Here is a 16,553-nt window from a genome sequence, read left to right on the forward strand (position 1 = left end):
TCTTTCAGGGCTGTTGGAACATGACCGGCTGTTGGAACATGACCCATCACTGGTTCTGCTTCAGGAGTAGGCACAAGGTCTCCTTGCAAGGATAGTGTAATTGGACCCAGCTCAGGGGTCACTACAGGGATGATGGAATGTGACCTGGCTCTGTGGTTCCTGCAAGTGTATGTTCTGTGTCTCCCTTCAGGGTTGGTTTAATGGGACCCATTCCTGGGTCTCCTGTAGAAGTAGGCTCAGAGTCTCCCTGCAGGGCTGGTGGAATGGGTCCCATCTCTGGGTCACCTGCCAGAACAGATTTGGACTCTGCCTTCAGGCTGGTGGAATTGGGCCTGTTCTTGCATCTCCTGCAGGAACAGGCCTTGGGTTTCCTGGAAGAATACTGTAATATGACCCATCTCTGGTTCTCTTGCAAGAGAGGCTCATGGTCTCCCTAGAAGGTTAGCAGAATTTGTCCCATTCCTTGGTCCAAGGCTCAGGGTATCCCTGCAAGGTTGGTGGAATGGGACCTAGTCCTGTTTCTCCTGCAGCAGCAGGTTCTGTTCTCTTTGAAGGGCTGGTGGAATGTGACTCCACTCTAGTTTTTTTTGCAGATGCAGGCTTAGGGACCCCACCAGAACTGATGGCTCTTAGTCTCCTTTGGGAGCAGGTGAGGGATTCCCTGCAGAGCTGGTGGAATTCGTCCCAGTCCTGGGTCTCTTGCAATTGCAGACTCAGTGTCTCCCTGCAGGGTTTGTGGAATATGACTTGGCTGTGGGTATCCTGCAGAAGCAAGCTCAGTGTTTCCGTGCAGGGTTGGTTGAATGAGATCTAGTTCTGGCTCTCCTACAGGAGGAGGCTGGGGTTCTCCCTGGAGAGGCTGATGGAATTGGACTGGGATGTCTGTCTCCTGCAGGAGCAAGCCTAGGGATTACCTTCAGAGCTGGTAGACTGTCACACAACTCTTTTTCTTCTGCAGGAGCTGGCTCATGTTCTCTGTGAAGGGCTTGGTCTCCCCCAGGAGCAGGTTTGTAGTCTCACTACAGGGCTGGTGTTATGTGACCCTCTCTGTGTTTTCTGCAGATGCAGTCTCAGTGTTTGACTGCAGGTTTGGTGGAATGGGACGAAGTCCTCGGTTTCCTGGAGTAGCAGGCTCACGGTCTCCCTTCTGGGGTATTGGAATGTGATCCAGTCATGTGTTTCCTGCTGAAGTGGCCTCAGGATATCCCTGCAGGGCTGTTGGAATTGTACCTCACTGTGTATCACCTGCAGGATCAGGTTCGTGCTCTCCCAGCAAGGCTGGTGGATTTGGACCTATTTCTGGTCTCCTGCAGGAGCAGGTTTTCAGTCTTCCTGCAGGGCTTCTGGAATATGACATATCTCTAATTTTCCTGCAGGATCAGGCTTGTGGGTCACCCAGCAAGGCTAGTGGAATTGGACCCACTTCAAGGTCTTAGTGCAGGGTTGATGGAATGGGACCCATTCCTGGGTCTCCTGCAGGAATTGGCTCAGAGTCTCCCTGCAGGACTGGTGAAATTGGACCCATTCCTGAGTCTCCTGCAGGAGGAGGCCCTGCATCTTCCTGGAGGGATGGTGGAATATGACAGAGATCTGGTTCTCCTGCAGGAATAGGCTCAAGGTCTCCCTACAAGGCTAGTTGAATTGGACACATTCCTGGATCCATTGCAAGTGAGGGCTTGGGGGTCTTCCTACACAGCTGGTGGAATGTGATTCAGCTCTGAGTCTCCTGCAGGAGTAGGCTCAGAATCTCCTTGAAAGATTGGTGAAATGGGACACAGTGCTGTGTCTCCTGCAGTAGCAGGCTCAGGTTCTCCCTACAGTGTTGGTAAAATTGGACCTAGCTCTAATTCAACTGCAGTAGCAGACTGAGGGTATACCTGCATGGCTGGTTTAGTGTGAAGGAACAGCAAGTCTTAATACATTGGCCCACTCCTGGGAAAAGGATAAACAGGGCTTGGTGCATGGTCTCTTGTATTGTCTGAAAAAGCCCCTTGAGATGTGTTGATTCTGATGACCTCTTCCAAGAACTTGAACACTTTTAGAATCCCTGCCAACTCATCTTGTTTAGACTGAAGGAGTCTGCCTTTCATCAGTTCTTGGAATAGAGATCAACACAAAACGAAAGAGGGAAGAAAAAATTACCAGTCTATCTATTGAGAAATCAGCTGAAGACATTAAAAAGTTCCCCTGCAATGCACTTGTTTCTATTTTGGTGGATTTAGAATCATTTCTTTATTATCAATTTGGCCATTTAAATTAGAATATATATTGTTGTAGGCCTACTGGGTTTCATTATGCTTGGACCCTCTGTGCTTCCTGTGTTGAGATAGCTGGTTCTATCTTTGGTTTAAGAAAATTTCAGTCTGATTTCTTCAAATACCTTTTCAAACCATTTGTCTTTCTTCTTTTCCATGTGGGATCCCTATGAGTCATAGACTGGTATGTTTTCTCTTATCCCAGGTTTCAGTTGCATTGCTTACATTGGTTTTCACTTGCTTTTCTATGTCATGTTCTGACTGAGTGATTGCGGTTATCCTGCTTTCGAAGTCACTTATTTGTTCCTCTGCATTATCTAGTCCGATTTGGACTGTCTTTAGCTTAGCTATTCTCACCATTGAGTTTTCTGATTATATTTGGCTCATCTAAAGTGTTTCTCTTTCCATTTATACTAGCCTGCATTTGTATTCATAGACTCAAGATTTCCTTCAGTGTTTTTATGTCCTCCCTTTTCAAGTCATGTTCTAGTAAATTTTGGGTGTCTGATACATTGGATGTTCTTTCAGGAGACTCCTGTCTTTTGAAAATTTGGAATGGTTCTTTTAACTTTATTGTATCTCTCTATCGCTATGGGTTAAGGATTATCAGTTATCTATTATAGACTTGAACGGCTTTTGTAAGTGAAATCATTTCTGTGCACATTTAGTATTAATGCTGTGAGGATTGTTTTTGGTATGTAATGATGCCATGCATTCCTTCTGTGTCTGTTGCCTGTTATATCTATGATTGCTAGTGTGGTTTTTGTTGTGGTGAATACAACCTATTCTAGTAAAGTTAGCAGAGTGTCATTTTGGTTAAATGCTTATCATAGCTCTGACAGTGCTGGGACTAGTAGTTTCTGCTGGAATACAGGCTTCCAAATGGTTTCTGGGCTGCAGGCTGGATATGTGGATAGGGAATGGTTCCAATACACTCTCATGAAAGTGCATTCGTCCTTACTGTTGCCACGGAAAAGTCAAAATTTTATAATGGGTTCCCTCAGGTTCTCTGAAAACAAAAACAAAAGTGGAAACAAATCTAATGATGTCACACATTAGAACCTGCTGAAACGATCCTGCAGTGCCACAGTTGGGTCCTTAGTGTAGTACTGGGTCAGCATCACAACTATAGTTGCATTAGCATGTGGTAGTCAAGGCTGATGGAAAGGCTTCAAATTCACCTATTGTTCAGCAGATCTCTGCTCCAAGAACTCTTGTCAATAAGGCATGGGAACTCAAAGGCAAGCATGGGGCATTTCAAAATCCTCTGCTTTGGACAATAGGAAATTTCAATCCTGCCTATGAAAGTTGCAGATCCTTGGGCTATAGAATCTGATTTCAACAATAAATTGCCCTGGATTCTAGAAACCAGATGAAGATGGCTCTGACTGGGACCCATTTCTCCTTTATGGAGAAAATGAGCAATTATACCGTGGATGTGGAAAGACTGTGACTAAGGCCCTGGGTTACTAAGTTAATCCACAGCACATATGCCAGCAGATTTAATATTAAGAGAGGGCCCAGGCAGATCTGTTCTCTAGATAGTACCAACCACAGCCCAAAGCAATCTCCAAACCCCTGGGAATAAATTTGTGACATCAGCCACAGCCCTAATACACAGATTCCACAGACACTCCTAGCTCAAAATTAACAGGTGGAGTATTGGCCTGGGAATCAATTGCAGAGAAATTTTGTGATTATTGCTTGCAGATATGTCAACCAAACGTCCACTATGCACTCTTAACCCTCAGCGCATCATCTTCCATCTCAAATGACCTGTCCACTTTAGAGTGTGCATCCCAGTAAAACAGTTTCCCTTTACTGCTCCTTCACCAAAGGTCAGGTCCTGCACTGATTTCCATTCTCTACTCTGCCTTCTACTCTTTCCAGGTTATGTGAGAATTCTTTCTGACTTTTGAAGTAAGAGATGTTTGGCCATTATTCAGCAGGGTTCCTGAGACAAGGGCTGGGAGAGTGGATGTTTATCTTGCTGTATACATGGGAGAGATTGAGCGAAGTTTGCACTGGTACTCTGCCAGTTTGGCATGGATAAATTATCACAATTTAGACATAACTCACAGACACTTGATTCTTGTTTAGCTATTTTTCTGTATATCAATTGTGGGAGGATGTGTCTGAAAACTCCAGGTCTGACAATGTGTTCATACCTCAGTTGCAGACTTTCAAATAATAAACAGAATTGAATTACATACATGGGAAATGTATCAAAATAAAGATAGTTTAAAAACATACTAAATCTAACTATAAGACAGAGTTGCCAAATTTAGGTACCAGCTTGAAATATCCAAATAAGAAAAATGCACAGAAAATATAAATTAGCAGCCAAAAGTCATGAAGGAGGCAGGTCAACAGTTTTCTCTTGGTGCCTCCAGCACTAACAGAAACAATGAAATAATTCTTAGAACCATTAACAACCACAACGATAGGTTTCCATTGTGCATCTGGTGCCCTTTCCTAATAATGACACATAATGTTCAATATTGGCGATTCAAGGGGAAAAATTATTATTTAGGAAAGCACAAAGAAACCCAAACAATGTATTTTTACATAGGCTTGGTTTCAATAGCACTTAGAGATATTATAGATATGAGAACACTGCCGCAGCTTTGCTAGGCTATTGAGAATCATGTGCTGTTCTATCAAAGATGAGAATGTTTAATCGACTAATTATGTTGAGAAAAGCAATTTAACCCAAAAAATACAGCAATCACATTATATCCTGCTCCTGGGACTTGATGAAAGGGAAAAGATAGACCACAAAAAATGTGTCACTACCTATCTATGCCAAAAATTACACTTCATTTGAATAACTGAATTATAATAGTTACAAATACTGATTTGAAAAAGTCAGGATAAATAAATATCCAAATTCAGGCAAAAAATACACTCACTTAGAAAACTCCCTTCACACCAAAGTAGACAAAGCCCAGCATTTGCTGAATCTAGGGGAAGATAATCATTTCAAGGTGTGAGCTAAGAATTCAATACCAATCTATTTTAGTCCAGAGTAGTTGACAATGGAGGAGTTCACTGTTGTGCACAGAATGTGAAGGAGGAGGAACTCTGATACTAGGAGGGGCTTGCTCAGCTCCTACTGGCTTCATTGCAACTCAAGTGCTGATTCTTTGAAATGGATACATGAGGGGAGGGGAGGGAAGATCAAGTGCTTGATACCAAGGGCTAACCCTGGGAAAAGGCTTAACTATGCTTCGTGCTTGGTCATCTGAGTGGTTTATAAATGCCCCTTGGGATGTGTGGATACTCACGACCTCTTCCAAGAACATGAGTGCTTTTATCATCTCTGCCATCTCTTCTCTAATAGACGTCAGGAATCTTGGACCCGTCCTTGGAGCAGAGAATTGAGTACCTTCCTAAAGGGCAAGTTGACGCTCCACAAGTTTCTGCCAGAATCACCGAGGTTCAGTACGTCTCATTAATGTCTTTCGAGCCTGGTATTCTCAACAAAAGTCTCCATGCCAGTATTCTCTATTGTAGCAGAACAACTCTCATCAGTGTGTTCACATCTCTCCTCAATTCATGCAGCCAGCTTTCCGGCCAGCTTCTCTACGTGTCTCCAATAAAGTCGAATTCTAAAGGACAGGGCAAGTCTGAAAGTACCTCGGAGCCTCACCAGTAAGCTGATGACAGGCAGATCTTCCACTGTATCCCCTTTTAGATTCTGGAAACTGACCCGTGAACTCAGGTCTTTGGGCAGCGGGAGTATCTCGAACATACACATTTTCCCGAACGAAAGAACAAAGCCAAACTCCACAGAGGGCGGCAGCCCCTCCATCACACTGATCCACCCAAAGAATTCTGCCCAGTTACCTTGGATCCATCAGCCACAACAAGCCTGGGGGGACACACCAACATTCCACCTGGAATCGAACAAGTAACAGCCATCACCAATGGTTGCCTCATTTTGTCAGTGTTGGGGTAGTGGAGGCATTAGACGAGAGGTTCCTAAGAGAAATGTGATTCTATCCACAAGAGTCCCATGGTCTTTTTCTCTTCCCTCTTTCCTTTTGTTCAGATCTGTATACAAAGTACAAACGGAGGGAAGAGTGTCCATGTTCAGTTTATGGTTTCACACGTCTTTAAACTTTCTAAAAGTTCACAGTACACACAGACCCACTCATGGAAACTCATGTTTGTGTAATATCCAGTCACCCAGAATACATATCCGTCTGTTGCTTTCTGCTGAAACACCCACACTCTAAAAAGATGGATCCATTTTTCATGGGAGCTGAAATTCCAAGAAATGAAACCAATTCAAATGTGCACTTTCCTGTCTAACACTTCTACTGTTAGTACAGTTTTGCAGAGCTACTTTTCTTTGTTATAGGCTTATGCCATTCCTTCCCTACGTAGGGTAGAATATGGCATACATTCATCCGGTTGGAAGACTTGTAATTCTATATCAAGTTCTATGACAAAATCTTAAACAAAACCGTCGTTTGGGTTGGGTCATGATAAGCACTTATGAATCAATATTTATGAATAATAATGCACGCGTCTGTTTTCTGAATACAAGTGTGTTGAGTACATTCTAGCCGTGATACTGGGTCGATGCGTGCTGAATGATCCCTGACATCATTTTGAGTATTTTGTTTTGAATAATCATGGTTTTTTGGTATATGTCAGCCAACTGTAACTTTTGGTGCTTGTTTGTTTGCTTTGCAAACACTTTAGGCTTTGCATCTCTCCTTTTGCTTCAGACAGAGAGTCATATAAGCTGATTCACTTAAGATAGTGCTTAAATCACCTATGGTTTCATGCTTCCCTCTCCCATCTTTAGGGTTTTGATGTCCTCCTTGCCTTCTTCTTCTTTCTTCTTTGCAATTCATGGTCTTCTTGCATTTCCATTAATCGTTCCCTTATTTCCATTTCTTCTTGCTACTTTTCTACTAAGGTAAGGATTCTCAATGTTTGTTTTAGGATCAGTCTCAAACTGTTGATTTCTTTTAAGATTTGCTGGTCTGTGAAATTCCCTAGCTCGGCCGTTGTTAGGAATCGCGGTCATTTGGCAGAGTCTACCCTAGATTGCAGTTTTTTCTCATTCAGGATATGGTCTATGTCCTGGCACCCCTCCACGTCCTGCAATATTTCTGCCGAGATATCAGCTGAAACCCCTCTGGAGGCTCTGTTGTGAAAAGTTTGCTTTCCATGAGGTGCATTTTAGATCACTGGGATGACATGAACTTTGTTTATTTGAATTCTACAGCTGCTTGTTGGTCTATTGGGAAAGCACCTCCTTTGGACGCTGTGTACTTCCTGAATTCGTATATATGAACCTTTCTTGGCTTTCAGCAAGTTTCATTCTGATTTTTGTACAAATGCCTTTACAGAATTTTTATTTTATCTCTTGCTTTCCATTTGGGACTCTTATGAGTCCTATTCTTTCATGCTTCCTCTTACCCCAGGATTCAACAGCGATATTTGCATTGGTTTGCTCTTGCTTTTCTATGACATCTTCTGATCGAGGGATTTCTGTTCCCGTGTCTTCGCAGTCATTCACGAGACACTCTGCGTTATCTAGTCTGCTTAGGACTGATATTAGCCAAGTTATTATCTCATCCATTGAGTTTTCTTATATTATTTTGTCTTCTTTCGAGTTTCTCTTCCCCTTTTCTTGTATTCTGCCTTTTGTGATTCTGAGATACTGTTGTTCTTTAGTGTTTTCCTCACCTCCTATTTAAATGCTTGCTCTGGTAGCGTTTTAACCGTCTAGTTGTTGAAAGCTTATTTTTTGGGCCTTCAATCTCTTTGGAACTGAAAATGGTACTTCCTGTTTCTTTTACTATACTTCTTTTTCTCTACTGTTCAAGTACTATCAGGTATCTAGTATAGACTTATAGCGCTTGGTTAAGTGAAAACTTTAGTCTCCTTGGTGTACGCAATTCCATGATATTACTGTGAGGACAATTTTCCCTAGACATTGATGCCATGTCATTTTCCTGTGTGTGTTATCTGGTATATCTCTGATTGCTGGTGTTGCCTTGGTTCCGATGAACACACCATAGTATTTCAATTAGTAGAACCTCATAATTATTACACTAATCTCACAATTCTGTATGGAACAGGGCACTTCCTCTCGTGGAAATGAAACTTCTAAAGGTTTTCAGCTCTGCATTATTTTGTATGTCATTTTGGAGTGTCTCCATAACTTCCAACAGAGAGTGAACTTGTATTTTCTATTGCCATTGCAATGTCCCAATGTTACCAGTCCTTCCCAGATTTTCTCTGTCTACAGAAACACCAGTGGAAACGTATGTATGGATGTCATAATTCAGGGCCTGCTGGAATGATCCCTCAGACCGACCTATGTGTCCTCGGTGCAGTACCATGTCAGCCCGTCCAAAATATAGCATCTGCATTTTGGAGATAATGCTGAAGGAAATGCTTCATCTTCTCACGTTGTGGACATTGACCACTTTCCTTTGTACCCTCATCCTTGATTCATGGGTTCACGAAGGCAACCACAGAGCTGTTCCACAACCTCTGCCTCAAACCAGAACGTAATACCAGTCCAGGATACGAATGTAGCAGATCCTAAAACTTTTAATACTGATTTTAACCCCAACGCCCCATGGAACACTCAGACCAGATGCATGGTATCTCTGAATGAGCCCCACACGTGCTCTATTGGCAAAATGCCAAATTGGTCCCTGGTCCTGCAGATGCAGTGGATGTGGCCGTTGGACATATCGATAAACTCAACCTCACGCGCCAGTGTGTTTGCTGTCTCACTGAGGTCACAGTTCTCTTTGCTCTCTTGATAGGACCCACCATAACCCACAACACACTGTAGATAACTGAGTTCTGCGTGTGCCATCATCCGTAGCCCTATCCCTCTTTTTCCGCTGCCTTTGCTAGCTCAGATATGACAGCTCGGATCTTGGTCTCAGTTTCAATTGTGGGAATATTTTGTGCTGATTTTTTTGAGTTCTGTCAGCCAAGCATCTGCTGTGCACACTTCTAACACTCAGCGCATCAACTTCAATCCCATGTGCGCCGCCTGCTTCAGAGTGTACGTCCAAGTAAAACAGTTTCACCTTTGATGCTCCATTACCAGAGATCAGATCCTGCACTGGTTTCCATTCTCTACTTTGCCTTCTCCTTCTTCCAGGTTTTCTGAGGCCTCATCATGTCTTTGGAAATAACAGACCACTCTTCAGCAATGTCCTGTGCCAAGGGCTGGGTGAGTGGGTGTTTACAATGCTGTGTGTATGGGAGCGAGTGAGAGCAGGTTGCACTGGTTCTCTGCCTACTGGGCATCGATAAATCAACACTTTCCCCATAGAATTCACTGAAATTGGATGTTTGTTTATCTCTGCTTTCTATATAGCCATGATCGGAGGGATTTTCCGAAGACTACAGCGTTGAAATTATGTTGATAAGGCAGTTGCTGTCTTTAAGAAGTATAAGAGTATTAATTTGCATGTTTTTGGATTTATATGAAAGTGAAGTTAGTTTTTGAAAATTACTAAATCAACCTAGAAGCCAGACTTGTCAATTTTTGTAACATTTTGTCAGCTCTAGGGAAAAAAGAGACAGACTGAATGTAAAAGAGCAGTCCAAAATATTGAAGGTGACATGTCAATTTTTACTGTTGAAGCCTCCAACAACAATAGGAACCATGAAATATGTATTGGAACCATGAAATAACCCCGAACCTGGGTTTCCCTTGTGTATGTGGTGCCCTTTGCTGCCAATGACACATACTAGGCAGTGTTGGCATTTCAAGGAGTAACATTCTTCTCTAGGAAGATACAAGAAAACCTATACAAAATTTACACATTTAAGCTTGATTCCAAAAGCACCTAGAGGCATTTAAATATGAGAAATATGCTGCCCGTATGCTAGGCTATTGAGAACCAGGTGTTCTTCTATCAGTGATGAGAACGCTTAATCATAAGATCATGTAGGCTAAGGCAATATAACACAACCAAATCTGCACCTCCATGATAAATTAAACCCGGGGCTTGAAGGAAGGGAAAGACGGTCCACATAACCTGTGTCTTTAATGTGTTTGGCCACTTATACAGTTCAGTTCACTATCTGACTTATAATAATTACCTATACTGCCTTGAAAAACTGAGGTCTAATACATATTCAAGTTCAGTCAAAGATTCCCCTCACTTACCACACTCCCTTCAGCCCAAAGAACACATAACCCCAGCATTTGCTGAATCTAGGGGAAGGTCATCATTACTTTGTGTGAGCTAAGTATTGAATTCCTAAGTATTCAATTCCTATGATTACTTTTTGTGAGCTAAGTTGAGAGTATTTGACCTTAAAGGGGTTCACTGTTGTTCACCGAGTGTGAAGGAGGAGGAACTCTGATTCTAGGAGGGGCTTGCTCTTCTCCTACTGGCTTCATTGCAGCTCAGGTTCTGATGCTTTGAAATGGATGCCTGAGTGGAGTGGAGGGAAGAGCAAGTGTTTGATATCTAGGCCCAAACCTGGGAATAGGCTTACCTGGGCTTGGTGCATTTTGGTCTGAATGATTTGTAAATGCATGTTGAGATGTGTGGATTCTCACTACCACTTCCAAGAACATGAGCGCTCTTAACATCTCTGCCATCTCTTCTCTTTTAGACGTCAGGAATCTTGGACCCGTTCTTGGAGCAGAGATTCGAGTAACTTTCTCAAGTGCATGTTGACACTCCGTATGTTTCTGTTAGTATCACCAAGGTTAAGTATGTCTCATGAATGTCCTTCGAGCCTGGTATTCTCTAGAGCTGTCTCCATGCCGGTATTCTCCATTGTAGCAGAACAACTCTCATCAATGTGTTCGCACCTCTCCTCAATCCGTGCGGCCAGCTTTTCTGCCAGCTTCTCTTCGTGTATCCCATAAAGTCGAAGTCAAAAAGACTGGGTAAGTCCGAAAGTACCACGGAGCCACACCAGTAAGCTGATGACAGGCAGATCTTCCACTGTCTGCCCTTTCAGATTCTGGAAACTGACCCGTGAACTCAGGTCTTTGGGCAGCAACAGTATCTCGAACGTACACAGCTTCCCGAACAAAAGTCCTAAGCCAATCTCCACATAGGGCTGCAGCCCCTTCATCACACTGATCCACCCAAAGAATTCTGCCCAGTTACCTTGGATCCACCAGCCACAACAAGCCTCGCGGTACACACCAACATTCCACCTGGAATCCAACGGGTAACTGGCATCCCCAGTGGTTGCTGCATTAAGCCAGTGTTGGGGGAGGGGCTGCATTAGTCGAGAGGTTCCTAAGGGAAATGTGATTCTATCCACAAGGGTCCCATGGTCCTTTTCCCTTCCCAATTTCCTTTTGTTCAGTTCTTTATACACAGCACAAACGGAGGGAAGAGTGTCCATGTTCAGTTTATGGTTTCACACGTCTTTAAACTTTATAAAAGTTCACAGTACACAGAGACCCACTCATGGAAACTCATGTTTGTGTAATATCCAGTCACCCAGAATACATATCCGCCTGTTGCTTTCTGCTGAAACACCCACTCTCTCAGAAGATGGATCCATTTTTTTCATGGGGGCTGAAATTCCAAGAAATGAAACCAATTCAAATGTGCACTTTCCTGTCTGTCTCTTTTGCCCTTAGTACAGTTTTGCAGAGCTACTTGTCTTTGTTATAGGCTTATGCCATTCCTTCCCTACGTAGGGTAGAATATGGCATTCATTCATCCTGTTGGAAGACTTGTAATACTATATCACGTATTTTGACCAAATCTTAAACAAAACCGTCGTTTGGGTTGGGTCACGATAAGCACTTATGAATCAATATTTATGAATACCAATGCACGTGTCTGTTTTCTGAATACAAGTGTGTTGAGTATATTCTAGCCGTGATTCTGGGTCGATGCGTGCTGAATGATCCCTGACATCATTTTGAGTATTTTGTTTTGAATAATCATGGTTCTTTGGTATATGTCAGCCAACTGTAACCTTTTGGTGTTTGTTTGTTTTGCAAACACTTTAGGCCTTGCATCTCTCCTTTTGCTTCAGACAGAGTGTCATATAAGCTGGTTCACTTAAGATAGTGCTTAATATCACCTATGTTTCCCTGCTTCCCTCTCCCATCTTTAGGTTTTTGATGTCCTCCTTACCTTCTTCTTCTTTCTTTTTTGCAATTCATGGCCTTCTTGCATTTCCATTAATGGTTCTCTTACTTTGATTTCTTCTTGCTAGTTTTCTACTAAGGTTAGGATTCTCAATATTTGTTTTAGGATCAGTCTCAAACTGTTGATTTCTTTTAAGATTTGCTGGTCAGTGAATCTCCCTAGCTCTGCCGTTGTTACGAATCGCGGTCATTTGTCAGAGTCTACCCTAGATTGCAGCTTTTTCTCATTCAGGATATGGTCTATGTCCTGGCACCCCTCTACGTCCTGCAATATTTCTGCCGAGATATCAGCTGAAACCCCTCTGGAGGCTCTGTTGTGAATAATTTGCTTTCCTTGAGGTGCACTTTAGATCACTGGGATGATCATGAACTTTGTTTATTTGAATTCTACAGCTTCTTGTTGGTCTATTGGGATACCACCTCTTTGGACGCTGTGTATTTCCTGAATTCATATATATGAACCTTTCTTGGCTTTCAGCAAGTTTCATTCTGATTTTTGTACAAATGCCTTTACAGAATTTTTATTTTATCTCTTGCTTTCCATTTGGGACTCTTATGAGTCCTATTTTTTCATGCTTCCTCTTACCCCAGGATTCAACAGCGGTATTTGCATTGGTTTGCACTTGCTTTTCTATGTCTTCTTCTGATCGAGGGATTTCTGTTCCCGTGTCTTTGCAGTCATTCACGAGTCCCTCTGCGTTATGTAGTCTGCTTAGGACTGATATTAGCCAAGTTATTATCTCATCCATTGAGTTTTGTTATATTATTTTGTCTTCTTTAGAGTTTCTCTTCCCCTTTTCTTGTATTCTGCCTTTTGTGATTCTGAGATACTGTTATTCTATAGTGTTTTCCTCACCTCTTTTTTCAATGCTTGCTCTGGAAGCGTTTTAACCGTCTAGTAGTTTGAAAGCTTATTTTTTGGGCCTTCAATCTCTTTGGAACTGAAAATGGTACTTCCTGTTCTTTTTAATATATTTCTTTTTCTCTACTCTTCAAGTACTATCAGGTATCTAGTATAGAATTATAGCTCTTGGTTAAGTGAAAAATTTAGTCTCCTTGGTGTACGCAATTTCATGATATTACTGTGAGGACAATTTTCCTAGACATTGATATCATGTCCTTTTCCTGTGTGTGTAGCCTGGTATATCTCTAATTGCTGGTGTTGCCTTTGTTCGGATGAACACACCATAGTATTTCAATTAGTAGAACCTCATATTTATTATGCTAATCTCACAATTCTGTAAGGGAACAGGGCACTTCCCCTCGTGGAAATGAAACTTCTAAAGGATTTCAGCTTTGCATTCTCCTGTATGTCATTTTGGAGTGTCTCCATAACATCCAACAGACAGTGAACTTGTACTTTCTATTGCCATTTCAAAGTCCCAATATTACCAGTCCTTCCCAGATTTTCTCTGTCTACAGAAACACCAGTGGAAACGTATGTATGGATGTCATAATTCAGGGCCTGCTGGAATGATACCTCAGACCGATCTATGTGTCCTCGGTGCAGTACCATGTCAGCCCGTCCAAAATATAGCATCTGCATTTTGGAGATAATGCTGAAGGAATTGCTTCATCTTTTCACGGTGTGGACTTTGACCACTCTTTCTTGTTCCCTCATCCTTCAGTCATGGGTTCACGAAGGCAACCACAGAGCAGTTCTACATCCTCTGCCTCAAACCAGACCGTAATCCCAGTCCAGGTTACGAATGTAGCAGATCCTAAAACTTTTAATACTGATTTCAACCCCAACGCACCCTGGAACCCTCAGACCAGATGCATGATATCTCTGATTGAGCCCCACACGTGCTCTATTGGCAAAATGCCAAATTGGTCCCTGGTCCTGCAGATGCAGTGGATGTGGCTTAAGGACATTTCGATAAACTCAACCTCACGCGCCAGTGCGGTTGCTGTCTCACTGAGGTCACAGTTGTCTTTGCTCTCTTGATAGGACCCACCATAACCCACAACGCACTGTAGATAACTGAGTTCTGCGTGTGCCATCATCCGTAGCCCTATCCCTCTTTTTCCGCTGCCTTTGCTAGCTAAGATATGACAGCTCGGATCTTGGTCTCAGTTTCAATTGTGGGAATATTTTGTGCTGATTTTTTTGAGTTCTGTCAGCCAAGCATCTGCTGTGCACACTTCTAACACTCAGCGCATCAACTTCAATCCCATGTGTGCCGCCCGCTTCAGAGTGTACGTCCAAGTAAAACAGTTTCACCTTTGAAGCTCCATTACGAGATCAGATCCTGCACTGGTTTCCATTCTCTACTTTGCCTTCTCCTTCTTCCAGGATTTCTGAGGCCTCATCATGTCTTTGGAAATAACAGACCACTCTTCAGCAATGTCCTGTGCCAAGGGCTGGGTGAGTGGGTGTTTACAATGCTGTGTGTATGGGAGCGAGTGAGAGCAGGTTGCACTGGTTCTCTGCCTACTGGGCATCAATAAATCAACACTTTCCCCATAGAATTCACTGAAATTGGATGTTTGTTTATCTCTGCTTTCTATATAGCCATGATCGGAGGGATTTTCCGAAGACTACAGCGTTGACATTATGTTGATAAGGCAGTTGCTGACTTTAAGAAGTATAAGAGTATTAATTTGCATGTTTTTGGATTTATATGAAAGTGAAGTTAGTTTTTGAAAATTACTAAATCAACCTAGAAGCCAGACTTGTCAATTTTTGTAACATTTTGTCAGCTCTAGGGAAAAAAGAGACAGACTCAATGTAAAACAGCCGTCCAAAATATTGAAGTTGACATGTCAATGTTTACTGTTGAAGCCTCCAACAACAATAGGAACCATGAAATACGTATTGGAACCATGAAATAACCCCGAACCTGGGTTTCCCTTGTGTATGTGGTGCCCTTTGCTGCCAATGACACATACTAGGCAGTGTTGGCATTTCAAGGAGTAACATTCTTCTCTAGGAAGATACAAGAAAACCTATACAAAATTTACACATTTAAGCTTGATTCCAAAAGCACCTAGAGGCATTTAAATATGAGAAATATGCTGCCCGTATGCTAGGCTATTGGGAACCAGGTGTTCTTCTATCAGTGATGAGAACGCTTAATCATAAGATCATGTAGGCTAAGGCAATTTAACACAACCAAATCTGCACCTCCATGATAAATTAAACCCGGGGCTTGACGGAAGGGAAAGACGGTCCACATAACCTGTGTCTTTAATGTGTTTGGCCACTTATACAGTTCAGTTCACTATCTGACTTATAATAATTACCTATACTGCCTTGAAAAACTGAGGTCTAATACATATTCAAGTTCAAAGATTCCCCTCACTTACCACACTCCCTTCAGCCCAAAGAACACATAACCCCAGCATTTGCTGAATCTAGGGGAAAGTCATCAATTCTTTGTGTGAGCTAAGTATTGAATTCCTAAGTATTCAATTCCTATGATTACTTTTTGTGAGCTAAGTTGAGAGTATTTGTCCTTAAAGGGGTTCACTGTTGTTCACCGAGTGTGAAGGAGGAGGAACTCTGATTCTAGGAGGGGCTTGCTCTTCTCCTACTGGCTTCATTGCAGCTCAGGTTCTGATGCTTTGAAATGGATGCCTGAGTGGAGTGGAGGGAAGAGCAAGTGTTTGATATCTAGGCCCAAACCTATGAATAGACTTACCTGGGCTTGGTGCATTTTGGTCTGAATGATTTGTAAATGCATGTTGAGATGTGTGGATTCTCACTACCACTTCCAAGAACATGAGCGCTCTTAACATCTCTGCCATCTCTTCTCTTTTAGACGTCAGGAATCTTGGACCCGTTCTTGGAGCAGAGATTCGAGTAACTTTCTCAAGTGCACGTTGACACTCCGTATGTTTATGACAGTTTCACCAAGGTTCAGTATGTCTCATGAATGTCTTTCAAGCCTGGTATTCCCTAGAGTTGTCTCCATGCCGGTATTCTCCATTGTAGCAGAACAACTCTCATCAATGTGTTCGCACCTCTCCTCAATCCGTGCGGCCAACTTTTCTGCCAGCTTCTCTTCGTGTCTCCCATAAAGTCGAAGTCAATAAGACTGGGTAAGTCCGAAAGTACCGCGGAGCCACACCAGTAAGCTGATGACAGGCAGATCTTCCACTGTCTGCCCTATCAGATTCTGGAAACTGACCCTTGAACTCAGGTCTTTGGGCAGGTGCAGTAT

The 16,553-nt window shown here is 42.6% G+C and overlaps 2 long non-coding RNA genes across 2 annotated transcripts in view; both read left to right on the plus strand.

The window, feature by feature from the left end:
- Window positions 1-8,857, plus strand: part of LOC135322942 (uncharacterized) — a 29,194-nt gene extending 20,337 nt beyond the window's left edge. Inside the window, exon 4 of the long non-coding RNA XR_010384017.1 lies at window positions 8,530-8,857. This is a non-coding gene — a long non-coding RNA (uncharacterized LOC135322942). The remainder of the gene's footprint in view (window positions 1-8,529) is intronic.
- Window positions 8,858-9,410: 553 nt separating this feature from the next.
- On the plus strand, window positions 9,411-16,335 carry LOC135322943 (uncharacterized). The gene is made up of 4 exons (XR_010384018.1): window positions 9,411-9,477; window positions 10,878-11,157; window positions 14,684-14,755; window positions 16,152-16,335. It is a non-coding gene; the product is annotated as an uncharacterized LOC135322943 (long non-coding RNA).
- Window positions 16,336-16,553: the final 218 nt, after the last annotated feature.

Source organism: Camelus dromedarius, chromosome 15, assembly GCF_036321535.1.
Source record: "Camelus dromedarius isolate mCamDro1 chromosome 15, mCamDro1.pat, whole genome shotgun sequence".
Classification (NCBI taxonomy): Eukaryota; Metazoa; Chordata; class Mammalia; order Artiodactyla; family Camelidae; genus Camelus; species Camelus dromedarius.